Below are 15,947 nucleotides of genomic sequence, written 5' to 3'. Positions count from 1 at the left end.
CAGGAGTTATTCTTAGGAAGAAAGCTACTACTCTTATTCCTTATTCAATTACCAGGGTGGAAATGGACAAATTACAAGCGCTTTAGCGGATATGGCACTTTAGTTTCTAGCTAGTTGTTCCTCTGTCGAGCTACCACGCTCTTTCACCCTCTACAACTCGCTTTTGTTCAATTATAAAATATAAGACATAAGACAATACAGTTTGATGGAGATTTAACATATCACCCTTATCCCACCTCTTTATCCCCTTTACTCGTCGTAAAAAGAGCTTTGAAGAAGAGATGGTGTCTATAATATCCCTATAGGCTTTGCTTCGATAGGTCCCACATCCTATAAGAAAGAAGTTCACCCTTGGTGTAGAATAAAAATCCCCTTATCTCATCGCGTTTCCTGGGATCACCAAGCTCATCCCGAGAAAAGCTGTTGGAGAGCAGGGCCTTCTCAATGACCCACTCTATGGTCACTTGACAGTCGATAATATCCTTAGTATTATATTCATCCAACCCCACTAAATGAAAGACGACACAATTTTCTAGTTCGGCGCGACGAGTCTTGTCATCCAGTAAAGGATGGTAAACGTTAGGTTATGGGTGTGAAGGGTTTGGGAAAGGATGGTTCACGCTGGTTTCGTCGTCCCTTCCGCCAGGCGGCAGATTAAGATCTAAGATCGGGTGCTGAGAAGAATCGGCCCCGCTTCCACCCTCTCCTCCAGGAGGAGCCATCATCATGCTCAATTCCCCTACTGCCGTAGAAAGCAAAGCCGCGAGAATGAGACCCGATAAAAAGAGACGGGTAGAAAAAATAAATAGGTAGGTTAAAGAAAGAAGGGATAGATTAATAATAAATACGACTCTATACCCAAACCGATTATTAATATGATCCAAATAGATACGAAATAGAAGGAGAAGGCTAAAATTGAGGATTCCATAAAGCACTAGACTGGAAGGGGTTATCATTATAGCGGTTCCTTCTGATCCTAAAAAACGTCCGAAAAAATTAGCAGATATTAAAGTAATAAAGGTCAGTAAATTACGAAGTTGTAACATGGGTCGGATTTTATCCAATTTAGGTATGGGTCCAGAAACCACACATTTCTCTGGATCATCATAGCGTACTTCTACATATCCACTCAGAGGAAGGTCTTTTCGTAATGCATAAGTCGCTGCATCAAGGTCTGAGCCAAATTGAGCAAAGGCGGCCACTTCACGATATTGTGCCAATTCTAGTTTTAAACTACCGTAGACTTGTTCCATATCTTTCAACTGAGCGGCAGACCCGACACGACTGACAGATAAGTCGACGTTAATAGTAGGTCTAATTCCGCGATAAAAGAGCTTTGTTTCAAAACAGATTTGTCCATCAGTAATGGAGATAACATTGGTCGGAATATAGGCTGATACGTCTCCAGCTTGTGTTTCAATGACGGGTAAGGCGGTCAAGCTACCTGCACCTGTCTGGTTCGATCGTTTAGCGGCTCTTTCTAAGAGACGAGAATGTAAATAGAAAACATCGTCTGGGAAAGCCTCATGGCCTGGTGGTCGGCGTAACAATAATGACATTTGTTGATATGCCACGACCTATTTACTAAGATGATCATAGATTATTAATGTGTGTATTCCATTATCGCGGAAATATTCCCCCATGGCACACCCAGAATATGGGGCCAGAAATTGCAGAGGAGCAGGATCTGAAGCGGTGGCTGCTACAAGAATGGAATATTCTAAAGCTTTCACTTCTGAAAGAATTTGAACTAATTGTGCCACAGTTGAGCGTTTCTGTCCATTCGCAACATAGACACAATACAATGTCTCACTCTCATAGGTGGCCCTTTAGTTCATTTGCTTTTGGTTTAATGTGGTATCGATAGCAATAGTTGTTTTTCCAGTTTGTCGGTCCCCGATTATAAGTTCTCGTTGACCACGGCCTATAAGAACTAGGCTATCTACCGCTTTTAACCATGTTTGCATAGGCTCGTGCACAGATTCACGTTCAATAATCCCAGGGGCTTTCACTTCGACACGTCTTCGCTCGTGATCGCTTAGAGCGCCTCTTCCATCAATAGGTATTCCCAACGCGTCGACCACACGCCCTAGCAGGGACTTTCCCGCGAGAACATCCACAATAGATCCAGTGTGTTTGACAAGATCTCCTTCTTTTATAGCAATATCACTACCAAAGACAACAATTCCGACATTCTCATTCTCAAGATTCAATGCTATTCCTTTTACACCGCTGGAAAATTCAACCATTTCCCCAGCTTGAATCTCATTCAATCCATAAACATGTGCAATTCCATCTCCAACTGAGACCACTCGACTGATCTCATCCACTTTAAAATTAGTGTAAAAGTTGATAATTCTACTTTCTAATAGAGTTGTTAGTTCTGCTGCTCTTACAGAGAATTCCATAATTTATTTTTCAATTCATTTGACCTCGAGGTAAGCGGGAATACTGCAGAATCAAAACTGAAACGTCGAAGTGAAATGTGGCCTATGCCTGCGATCCGGCATACAAATTCTGCCATCGCAAAATTTTCCCTTCAGATCCCAAAAGGATTGGGATCTGACCCGCCAAAGAAGAGCTAGGTCTGTATGGAGTCTATAGAGTTTGTCCATCGACTCCTCCCCCGTGGCAGTACGGGGATTGTCAAGAGCTCGAGCTCCCCTTCCCAACCAACCCCCTTTTGGTTCTGAATCAAGGGCGGCCAACCCCCTTTTCGATTGTGACAAGAGTCACCACTTTATCCGCTCAATTGAGTCCCCCCCCTATAATTTCATTGTGGGGGTAGGGGTTTTTTTTCGGGTAGAACCTAATTAGCAGCTTCCTGCATAACACGAAGAGCAGGAGGCATAACTTTTTTTGTTGCCCCAGAAGCGGTGACCGGGCTATTACGCCCTGAACTGGCCGAATCCTCCACCAAATCGGAAGTATAGGTAATGAAATCCGAATTGGAGGATTCGGCTATGAGGCATCATGTAATTTGCCATGGATAGCCCACCCTCGGTAGTGAGGAAGAAGGCCCGTAGATGAAATCCAACGACCATGATGAGAGTCACGGAGGAGCCACTCCGAAGTCAGAGTTTGGAAAAGGCTTCCTTGCTCAGTGAGCTAGCAAGTCTCTAGACCAGACTATCGAATGTCTCAATAGAAAGAAGAGAGTCAAAAAGTGAAAGAAAAAAAGATGGATAAGCAACGAAATTAGGGATCACATAATTCATGTCATTACAGGCTACAACGTTCATCTCTCTTCTACCCAGGAGACACTTTGACTTTCTTTGATATAGATGTGCTTGGTTGTTGACCAAAGAAAAGGAAACGACAAATGCAAGATTTTTGTGTTCTTGTTGAAAGACGTGGGCCTACTCCTAGCTTCTGGGAAGATTCAACTGTAGTACGGTCTGTGCGTGTCGTTCTTCTTTTTTACCATGACGAATCAATTGATTGAATGTAGGCCTCGCTTGGGTCGAGTTAAATGAAGACTGACTACCATTCAATCACATAACATTTCATATATCCATCTTTTCCGTCTTAATCCAATTCAGTGCCATTCGATCTTAGGCGATCTAAGGTTACCGGCTCTTCGGCCCCATAAAGGTGTAGGATTGGAGAGATCACTGGGCCCGCCGCTTTCTCAATCGATAAGCTATCAATATTTGAGTAGATGAGATGATAGAAGATCTTCGTTCTTTCTCTATTAACGATACAATATTTCTTTTTTTTTTCCAATTTCATGCTTGTTACAGTCCGGTCAATGAACTCAACTCACATCAGAATCAGAACTTGAATAAGATTGACTCTGTATCTCTTTCAGACGGGGAAGAAGTACGTAGTTAACCGATAGCTTTAGGATTGGGGCTTTCTATAGTAAGCAAAGTGAGCCATATTGTGAATACCAAATTTCATCCGGGGTTTTTTTTAAATTTTAAGGAAGTTCAGGGACTGGGTCGTAATTAAAAACACTCACAAGACTAAGTAATAATTACCCTAAAATTACCCCTAACCCCAACCCTAAATCTAAGTGAGTGTCAATAATGAAGTTATCACATTCAAGAACCCTCTTCAGAACAACTTCAAAAATGACTTCATACACCTAGTTCAAGTCTTCTGCAATCTATCAAGACACAACCACACGAGGGTGTTCTAAAAAATACAACTACAGAAAAATGATAGCTAGGTTGAAAACTCATATGGGAAATCTAGGAAAAGGAGAGTGATGTTGGGTCGAAAATCTAAAAGGGTGACTCAAAATCATAATAAAATGAGAGAATTCCCGACAGTTACCTACATTAGGTATTCTGTGCAAAAAGTAGGGAAAACTTGATGAACACCCTCAAAGCCAAGACTTACTATTTCACATTCTCAATTACATATTGGGACAGCTTTTGTGGTTGTAAAAAACATCAAAATTGTTGCATAAATCCTTTATCAGTCCAGACTGGTGCTAAGTTTCTGGTTTTAGTCATTCCCATCAATATGACACTAGGACAAATTTTATGGAGTATCTTAAATGAAGATCTATCTTGAAGCAATCTGTGGCAGTTTTTTATCTCCGCCCACTCAAGATTGAATGTGGAAGAGAAGTTAGCAGTCGATCCTACTAGTCAACAAGGGTCAACAACAATCGCTTCACTCAAGTCTACAAAAGTTTATGAATTTTATGTCTATAAAAAAAAGATGAGTACTCAAGAACATTTGAACATGGATCTTACCCCTGATTCCATTACATGCAAAAAACATACATTACTCAACCATACATGACATTATTTGCAAAGCATGACAACATCATCTCACATCATACATAACATACTCTCAAGCATTCATACATGCTTCAAAAATCAAGCATTATTGGTCAAGTACCTCTATAGGCATTTAAAATTAGGCATTAAATTTACACACATTAGCATTGCTTTCACATAACACATGTTATAAATGTCATCATTCATACATACATCACTCAACATATATCTCATGCATCAATAATAGTTTCATACACTACTCTATCATAGAAACATAAGCCATTTTCAGTGAGTACATGCCTTCTCACGCCTCATATATAACGACCATACACACACCAAAGCACGTCAACATGCATCAATATGAATATTATGCATCAGATAGCATACTCCCAAACAATCATACACTCAAATCACACATCTTACTTGCATAATCATACTCAAGGAAAGTCGACTAAGACTTTTTGAACCAATCAATCACCTAGATTTATTAGCATTGCCGGACTCAGACGCCAAAATGCTATGACGTTGCTAGACTTAGACGCCAGAACGTTATTCCATTTCTAAAGGATATTATCAAACTCATACATCAAAATGTGTTCTCTTATCAACCTAGGTTCCGGAAGTACCCCTACCTGCGTTCCTAGTGCTTTGATGTCCCAAATTCTGGCAGCATCCCGACCTGTGTTCTTGGTTTTACCTTCCCGAATTCTAGCAGTACCCCGACCTGCGTTTTCGGTGTTCTCCTTTCAACCTAGGTTCCGGCAGTACCCCGACCTGCATTCCTAGTGCTTTGATATCCCAAGTTCCGGCAGTATCCCAACCTAAGTTCTTGGTTTTACCTTCCCGAATTCCGACAGTACCCCGACCTGCGTCTTCGTTGTTCTCTTGTCAATCTAGGTTTTGGCAATACCCCGACCTACGTTCCTAGTACTTTCATGTCCCAAGTTCCGGCAGTATCCCGACCTGCGTTCTTGGCTTCACCTTCCCGAATTCCGGCAGTACCCCGACCTGCGTCTTCGGTGTTCTCTTGTCAACCTAGGTTCCGGTAGTACCCCGACCTGCGTTCCTAGTGCTTTGATGTCCCAAGTTCCGGCAGTATCCCGATGAGCGTTCTTGGCTTTACCATCCCGAATTCCAACAGTATCCTGACATGCGTCTTCAGTGTTCTCGTATCAACCTAGGTTCCGCCAGTATCCCAACCTGCATTCCAGGTGCTTTGATGTCTCAAAGTCCGACAGTACACAACCCGCGTTCTTGGCCATGTGCCTAAAACTCTATCCTTAGAGGGTCATTTGATTTAATTACAAAACATGTTTTAAATCATTGTGAGACATACACATCTAAATTAGTATTACATCACCAACTTCTAATGCAATATCATCACCATATAAGGAGTATGATAGAGCTCAAGCTTCAGTGTATAACCAAGTCGAGTCGATCTTTCCAAATTAGATAGTTTTCTTGATATCTCTAAACCACGACCCAGACCTTTGTCTCCTCCACGGCTTCCCCAAATGAAATTAGTTTTCCCTTTCTTTACTAGTTACTTACCTCGATAACACTCATACCACGGTTTAAATGTTACCAGATAAGTAACAAGTAAAGAGGGGCAGCTGTGAATACCCAATTTCGTCCGGGATTTTTTTTAAAATTTTAAGGAAGTTCAAGGACTAGGTCGCAATTAAAAACACTCACAGGACTAAGTAATAATTACCCTAAAATTACCCCTAACTCCAACCCTAAATCTAAGTGAGGCTATAAAAAGCCCCACTTAGTAAACTACTCACTAATTGGATCCTATCCTTAAACCTAATTTAGCAGCTTCGCCCATTTTTTTTTTAAAAACACTCAGCTTCTATAACAATTTTTAAAACACACCATCTACAATCTTATCCCAAAACACATACTTTGGCAGCTTTTGGCAAAGAGAGAAAAGGATAACTACAAACAGTAGAGAGCTAACAAATGAGTCATCTTCCTTATTTTGGAACCACTTTCACAAGCAATATCCTTAGGTCCACTTGTCACTCAAATTCCTTATCTTTCATTTGTCCCTACTGGAACTCATTGCTACATACATAACACTTCCCATTTTCATTTTATCATTCAACATGCTCACTAACCACATGACATGAACCACAAATTGAGTCAAGGAGAAGAAAGGGGCTTTAAACTCATCGGTGGTGCCATCCTTAACTACCGGAGGAAGCCTTTGTGCAGTCGAGTCGTGGTAGAAGTTTCTAGACTCATGGTCCAGGTGGGGAAGACGACCCCCACCCCTTTTTTTATTTATTTCTTTTATTTTATCCTATTCTTTTATTTATTTATTATGTATATAGTTTTTGTTTATTTATTTTATTTATTAATAAATTTGTCTTATTTGAATATTATGGGCAATTTATCCTTATTTGAATATGGAGTTATAATACTCTACTTAGTAAATGTGTTTAATTCATTTAAGCTGTTGATTGGTATTTAGAATTAGGCTTATTCCTTTTTTATGTTTGTTGCTTAGTTTATTTTTTTAGTTTATTTATCTAAAATTTATTGGATATTTGTGCTTGTATTCTTTATATGTTTGTGTGTATTTTATCCATATTTATTTTCAGTGGCTTTGTTAAACTATCATAATAGAATAACAAAAATACATATGTTTTTATCAATGATTCTATTTTTACTCGAGCGTAAAAATATAGTTTAAGGTGAGAATTTGGGAGATTGGTGAATGGATTGAACTATATCTTCCTTTCCCTTCTAATAGAAAAGTGGTGAGCGGTTGTCGTACTGCCTCTTCTTTCTATAGTAACGGGATTGGTGGTAGATGGTCAGTGTCATCCTTATCTTCTAAGATTCTTATCCTAATTTTTAATAACAAATTCCATTTGATAATTTCAAAAATAAAATAATCAATTAGGTCATTGATATCGCCCTTGTAAATATCAAAGTCGTCAATAATTAATATATGTTATATTTATTTGAACCATCAATAAATAAGATACTCTTTTTTTGAAATTATATTTAATATGTGAATTAAGAGTCACAATCATTTGTATTTTATGATATAAATCTTTGAAATAATCGAGAGTCACAATCATTAGTATTTTATGATGTAAACCTTTGAAATAATAAATTTTTCATAAAATTAATTAAACAAGAGAAAAACATTTTTCAAGTACTAAGGTTAGAGAAAGAGTATCAACTTGAGTATTATTATCATGTTAGTAAGAAAGCGATAAGTGGTTGTCGTATTGCATCTTCTTTCTCTCTAATAAGGATAAGACAATATATATCAAACCCTTATCTCATTACCCTATTAAATAAAAAGTGGTGAGCGGTTGTCGTACGTCATCTTCTTTTACTTAAAATGGGTAAAGTGATGTAGGACAAAGTTGTACCTCTCTCCTTAATCTTATAAATTGACAATTTGAGTCCTCTTTTATTATCATGTTAGTAACAAAGTGGTGAGCGGCTGTTGTACTACCTCTTCTTTCTCACTAATATGGATAAGACGATATAAGTCAAACCCTTATCAATATAGTTTAGAGGCTAAGTCTTTCCAATATTTGGGCATCGAAAGAGTTTTCTACGTTTTGACCGCAAAAACGTGGTGGCGACTCCAAACCAGTCGTGTGACCGGTATTCAGCCGAAAATCAAGGTGTGATACATAGCATAGGAAAAGAAGCAAGGCACTGATTGACCTAAGGCCGAGGAAGGAAAGGATTGAAGACGTGAGACCATACCATAGGGATAGGTTTGAGAGCTTAGTGTGAAAGGAGCGATAACAGCTTTTTAGATAGGGAGATGGAATAGTTTTCTTTATCTCTAGTGCGAAAGCAAGTTCAGTTAGCCCTTAGTAGGAAGTGGGAAAGCCTTGAAGAAAAGATTAATTGGATGGATCATTACAGTCTTAATCTTAAGGCAGGAAAGGATTCGAAGATATCAAGTCAGAAGGAACCGAAGCCCGTAATAGGAAGGGTGAAATCTTGATCGAAAAACCTCGTCACTTCAGTAGCGGGTAAAAAATAGAAGAGTCAAAAGGGGGATTCCATACTCCCCTAACACTCGTTCTATTCGCCAGGGTTTCCTTGAACACTGAACCTTTCAAGTAAATAAGGGGATGATGCCCTGACTAGAACCTTTCTGAGCAGCTATTGAGCCGGTACTATTAGCTTCTTGCCCCGCCCTTCACCCAGCCAGTAAGAAATGATTTTCTTGTCTGTTGAATTAGGTTCGTTCTAGTAGCTTGCCATGGTTCCTTTGTGCATCCTTATTTTCCCATGTCTTTCTTGGTTGGTAAACCCAACTGGCGATTTACAACAAAGAAGTCTTTCTTCCTTTTTTTATAGCAGGAAAAGAAGCGGAAGTAAATTGAGAACTGCTTATTGTGACCTTTGGTACATTTCTTGATCTTCTATTATGTATTCTTATTTTCATACTAATTGCTTTAAATATTTCTGTCTTATATAGTAGGGGCAAAGTCGAGGATAGAAATCAGAAGTCAACTCCTAGGGTTGTTCCCTAGGATAAGTCTAATGGGACTGGGGAATCTAATGGGATCAAGATGGAAGCGGGCGAATTAACTATGTGTAAGTGTAGCAGACCTAAGATGACAACTCTAGTAAGAGCCAGGAGAAGTCTGCTACTCCGCAGGCGGGGCCCGCTATGCCAATGAGAAAAGAGAACAGTGGTACCATAAAAAGCCCGCTTGATCAATTTGCCATTCACCCATTGATTGATATGAAGATAGGCGACTTGTATTTCTCATTCACAAATCCCTCTTTGTTTATGCTACTCAGTCTGACTTTATTCCTACTTCTGGTTCATTTAGTTACTAAAAAGGGAGGAGGACACTTAGTACCCAATGCTTGGCAATCCTTGGTAGAGCTTCTTTATGATTTCGTGCTGAACCTGGTAAACGAACAAATAGGTGGTCTTTCCGGAAATGTTAAACAAAGGTTTTTCACTATAATATTGGTGACTTTTCTTTTTTTGTTATTTTGTAATCTCCAGGGCATGATACCTTAGAGCTTCATAGTTACAAGTCATTTTCTCATTACTTTGGGTCTCTCATTTTCCCTTTTAATTGGCATTGCTATAGTGGGATTTCAAAGAAATGGACTTCATTTTTTAAGTTTCTTATTACCAACAGGAGTCCCACTACCGTTAGCGCCTTTTTCAGTACTCCTTGAGCTAATCTCTTATTTTTTTCGCGCATTAAGCTAAGGAATATGTTTATTTGCTAATATGATGGCCGATCATAGTTTAATAAAGATTTTAAGTGGGTTCGCTTGGACTATTCTATGTATGAATGATCTTTTATATTTCATAGGAGATCTTGGTCCTTTTTTATAGTTCTTGCATTAATCGGTCTAGAATTAGGTGTAGCTATATTACAAGCTTATGTTTTTACGATCTTAATATGTATTTACTTGAATGAGGCTATAAATCTCCATCAAACTGTATTGTCTTATGTATGCTTGCTTTATTTTATAATTGAACAAAAGCGAGTTGTAGAGGGTGAAAGAGCAAGAACTTCTTCTTCATTTTTAGCATTCCATCTTTCTATGAACGAACTGTGGCATTAACAAAACATCAAGGGTAAAAGAAGACGGGTAATTCACAATCGTATCGCCCCCTAAGACGAACCAAGAAGTTGATTTCAATGACGCGGATCTTTTGGATTTCAATATAAGAAGCACAGGGGATCTCAATTCCTTCTCTCAAGTGAAAGTAGGTACTACAAACAAAGTTTAATTCAACATCAAAGAAGGCCGAGGATGCATTTCTTTCTATGAATTGTCACAACTCCGCTCAACAGGTTAAGCCTCCCAGTCTGGTAATATCTCTTCGGGATGCCCGGGTTCAGCATACCTTCTAAAACTAAAATTGGATACGGGACTGAGACTGCTACAAGAGGGAATGCCCCTACCATGGAAAGATACAACCATATAACCTGGTTTTCAGCAGATCTATAATCTCATGCCCATCTTTCAACAAACTTGCTTGATATCCCAGCGCATTTATCCTTAGTTTTCGTGTCTAGTTTGCTTACTCACTTCCAGAATTGATCTAAGACGAAAGAAAATCTATGACTGGTCCTAGAGAATAACCTTACTGGCTTACAGGGCACTCTCCATGGCTAGAAGAGGGAAGGACAAGTGAAGGATGAATGGAAGTTAGCCCTGAAAGTATGTGGGTGGCAACTAGCCCTCTTACTATATATGAGTATGCAATTACTGGCCCTCGCTCGACCTATGATATAAGAGAATAAGCTAGTTTAAGATATGGGGACTGCTACTGCCATCTTAATCCCTTCAGTTAGGCCTTTTCCCCTTATGGCTAGCTTGATAATGGTACAGCCCTTTAGCTTGTTAGGATGGGATAGTCTTTGTAGCACTAAACTAATAAGAATAGCCTGGTTAGATAGTTAACTCTTTATGCGAATAGACCTTTTTCTTTATCCTTTACCCTAGAACCTTATCTCATTCTTTATAGAAGAAATCTTCTTTAATTTGACGGAAGGTGGTTTAAGGATGGGCCAATCAAGCCCTTTGCTGAAAGATGGAAGGTTAGCTGTAGGCATCCACGGTGATCTTCCTCTCTCCCAATGGTTTATATAGCTTTACTGACCTCTCCATCTCCCTTATTTGTTATTTGAATTGGAAAGTTGAAAATAGGAAGAAGATTCCATTAACGACGTCTCAAATTATGATAAAAGCTTGATATCTTTCTATCACTGTCATAAGTGATGATGAAGATCAGGGTGATGAGGTTAACCCATTACCGAATAAGCATGAGACTATACTTGCCCCATATCTTAAACTAGACCTCATTACGCCGGTTCAAATCACATAAGGCTAATAAGAACGGACTGACGCATCAGCTTCTAGGGCGCCTTTTCCTTAAGCATTTCTTGATCCATATAAGGTCATGGAAGATAGGGAAAAGAAAAACCGCTTTCTTATCAATTAGAAGGAAGAAAGAAAGAGTCGTTTGTCCCGAGAAATGAACGAAGTATGCTTTGGTGAGTGAGAAGCAGCCATGTATAAGAGAAGGGGCGGTAGGACGGTAGGCTCAAAGGAGGCAGCTCTTTGCATGTCTGGTCTACCTGATTGGCAGGTAGCTAGTCTATTCAATCAGCTAGCTATCCCATCCCTAACATCCAAGGTGGTTGGTACTGGCTAAGTTTCACAGTGATATTCTTTCTCACAGCAACCACCTTTCCTTTCTTTTTGGCTTGTAATGTTCTTTTACTTGATTGAATTAGCAGTGATAGGTTAGCTACTAGTAGATGGGAATCCTACTCCGACATCGGGTCTAGTTTTCTGGACAGTCACTCATCAGGCTAGATCCGATCCGCTGGTATCCAAGCCTTTAACAGCAAAAGGAAGATCACCACGATTCTCGGTAGTTTACTGACTTGGCAGTGACTCATTTCCTTGCTTCTTAGTTTGTCTAGGCAATCCTGTAACACGTGCAATCCTGTCTTTCACTAATGCCACTAGGCCCAATCTTCGGAACTTGGACTTGGCAGCAGGCAACAAGTCGGCTATCTGTCTTACTAATTTCTGTGTGTGTTCTTACAATGCTCGAATCAATCGGGAGTGGATGTCAGGCAAGGTAAGCATGCCACTAGCTTTCTGACTAAAAAGGGACAATGGCGTTAACTTGAAGCAAGAATTCTTATCCAGTGAAGGTTCTCTTAATCAATTCTCCTTGAGGATTTGCCACCATCCATGAAGTAGCTGGTTCGATAGGACCAGGCTTACTCGAAGCCAAGATAAGCTAATAGGAGAGGAAGATCCGCCATGCGAGGAATTAGCCATATAAGACCTTTTTGTGTGGGATGATGCTCCTCTGAACTCGACTCTCACACTGACTTGAGTAGATGGGAAGAAGATAGCTATTCCCCCTTCCTTTCTTTGTTCATGTCTTTCCAGCCGGGCGAGAGAATGGGTTGGTCTTCCTATAGATACTATAGGATAGGACTTTATATACTATACTATAGCCATGCGACGAGTGGTCCATTAACGACGAGTGGTCCATTCCATGCAAGAGAGTGCGGGTTAGTTCCCCTTTCTTCGTTTTTCCAGTTACGAGCGGTATAAAGGAGCTTGTTGGAGTCTTAAAACAAACCTATCCATCCTGATCCTGCAGTCCCTGTCTATCTCTTTCCATCTAAAATCTCCTGACTCTATCGAGCCAGCAGTAGCAGTCTGTTTTAAGGCAGCCATTGATTAAAGACATTGCCTCTCTTCATAGTAGGGATTGGCAGGTTCATATTGTTCACGTTCTCGGAAAAGGTAACAGGTGTGCATATTGTTTAGTTCAGATGGGTTCGTCTCAGCTAGAGTATTTTAAGTCGCAGGAGTCTCCTTCTCGGCTTCTTGTAAGCCCTTCTATAGCGTCTATGGCTAAAAGACTAGTAGCAGCTCCCACTAAAATACGACAACATCCCCTTCCATCTTCAATCCCTACCCTCACAGCTCATTCTCTGTGCGCACCGGTAATTATTCAAACTCCCTTCAACTGCTAACTCTTAGTAATATTCTTTCTTATATACTTGCATATCAGTTCCAAGCCTGAGGGCAATGATAAGATAAAGAACCACTCCACACCCTCCCTATGTGCAATGCAAGAAGTTCCTTGGCTTATAGAGGTCAACCAGTTTACCATGTTCAGTCTAATTGCCCTACCTATAGATAGGTCTTAAAAACTCACTATTCCTAGTGTTAGAGCTAATCGACCTTAAATAAATAGTAAAGATCTTGACCATGTGTCAGTTGGATTCGTGAAAAGAGAACAGCTCCTTCTTTGCATCAGTTACCTTGAAAGGCATTGGCGCTTTTATCAAAACATCCTCAGACCGGTAATGCCGTATACTAAGATGTTAAGGCCAATAAATCCTTTAGGGCAATTAGTCTTTGACTCCCTTCCCCTTCTTGCCTAATAATTCTTGCTTCAAGTTAACTTGCCTTGCTAATGGTTGGAAGTCTTAATGTTATTGTCCTTGGCTGCTGCTAGTTCCGCCACTGGGTCGACTTAAAAAGGATGCCCTAGATCCCTTTCTATCCAGGTCCTAACCCTCCGCCAGAAATCCTACGGGCTAGAGAGATGGAACTACTGAAAGAGCTCCCTATGCTTCTAGAACTGTAAAAGGGTTGAGGTCAATAACGTTTTAGATCATGGCTTGCCACCCTTAAGATCTACCCAATATCGGATTTATTTCATACCTGGAGCAACTTTACTAAATCTGCCCCATTATGGAATGAGTCCTGCTGAGCACGAAGAACTGAGAAGGCATGTGCAAGGGCTTTTAGAGAGATGGCTTTAACGGATATGGCACATCACTGCTCGGAGAGGAATTAATTCTTCTCCAAATCATCTCTTCCTTTATTTAAGAAAGTAGTCAATTACGTTCGAGCTTTTTGTCAACTGATTCAACTCAAGCAATAGAAAGAAAAGATATCTCCTTTATTCTCTAACTATGTTGAGTTCAATCAAGCTAAGAACTAGTCGACCTCCTTACTTCTTTACCGCTCGTTTCCCCCACCCTCAAGTCACAACCTAATGTCAGTTCTTTCAGTCCTTTTCGAGCTAGCATAGATGTTGATATGAAATAGCCTAGAGCCTGGAAAAGCAAGGAATAGCAGGTTAGACAGCAAGGCTACAGTTCGAAAAGAAGTTGCACATTCATATGGTGTTATGAGGAATATGGGCTTAGCAGCTAATCTTTTATCTGTCTAAAAAAGGCTGCAGAAGGCATCTCTGGGGGAGCAGCAAGATGAGTTGTGTCTGACTGTCGACGAGAGTTTGCATTCTGACGCTTTCAAGAGTCTGCAATTATGTGACCCAGCTTCTTTAGGCATACCTGGTGTGAAGCCTATGACTGGTTGCCCTTATCTAATTTCTTAGGTAGTTGCGGGAACAGAAAATGCATGTGATTAACATAACCTCCTATGGTACCCTCTTGCCTTTCTGATTGAGAAAAGTCTTTAGCCAGAAAAAGTAAATGGAGAGGGATAACCTTCTTTTTATATCAGAGTAGTAATCATGGATTAGGGAGAAGGGAAAGAGTTGCCAACCCTTACGCGAATCGAACCCTTGTCTTCGACGAAAGGGCAACCACCTATCCCTACCATATCAGACCAACACGCGTCTTGGCGGCATGGAATCTCCCCTCTCTCTATATCGTACAAGCAAGCACCATCGAGGACCTTTCTTCTTACTAGTTGCCGATACAGATTCATTCTTGTTGGGATTGCTCCTTTAGGTATCGATGAGGTAATTCCCCGCTCAGGTAAGGAGGCGAGGCTCGCTGATTTAGAGTTTTTGAATCCTATCTTTCTCGTTCTGTATTATTATTATAACGGGGCATTGGATAGGCTCCATCCTAAGCTTAAACCAACCAGCCCTCCTTCTATCCCATTCAGTGAATCAGCCCTGCTTAAAATCTGGTTAGTCAGAAGGCGGTGCTTAGCTAAGGCTAAATAGGATGAGAAAGGCAGAAAAAGTCCCTAATTCGATTGATCGTTATTTTGCCCATGTTGGTCTTCTTCAATTAGGATTCCTCTATTTGGAGATTGTCTTTCGTAATAGATCGTGAAGAGTGGGTATAAATCCAACTTCGATCCTAGCTCTATTAGCTTTTTCTGAAAGCGAGGCCTAGAACATGGGCTATACTAGGTAGAAAGACCGCTACTAATTCCGATCATTACATTCTCTTTCATATTCATCTTTTCAGCAACCAATCTCCAACAAGGAGGCTCTGACAATTGACTAGGTTGGTTCTGTGAATCAACGCTTGTACCAATCCCCGCCTCTCGAGGATGTCATACCCCACTTTCAGCCGTAAAGTAGTTGATCTAAAGCGAGTGAGCCTAATTCCGGTAGAGAGGAAGGTGTGTGAATGGCAGCTTGGCAAGGGTATAAATTAGTTCGACCAAAGAGAGTGCAGATCCTTCAAAGGTTCAGAGAAGCATCCTATTCTAAGCCCTTCCTTTTGGGGCTCCTCCTTCTTATAAAATTGGTTCAAGGGCCCTCTCTTCTTTCAGTGGTCAGAGTCGCTTTCGATGAGTTCTAGCTGCTAGATTCTTTGATAAGAAAGAGGAGTCTGAGTAAACAGAAGTGAGATCTTTCTTCTTTCACTAGGTATGAATCATACAGTAAGAAGATCTAGCAATGCTATATAACGTAGTCAGAGGGGGAGC

At 40.3% G+C, this 15,947-nt stretch overlaps 1 pseudogene; it reads right to left on the bottom strand.

The window, feature by feature from the left end:
* Positions 585-15,496, bottom strand: LOC109356245 (annotated as a pseudogene).

This window comes from Lupinus angustifolius, chromosome LG09, assembly GCF_001865875.1.
Source record: "Lupinus angustifolius cultivar Tanjil chromosome LG09, LupAngTanjil_v1.0, whole genome shotgun sequence".
Taxonomy (NCBI): Eukaryota; Viridiplantae; Streptophyta; class Magnoliopsida; order Fabales; family Fabaceae; genus Lupinus; species Lupinus angustifolius.
This window is presented reverse-complemented; position numbering and strand designations above follow the sequence as displayed.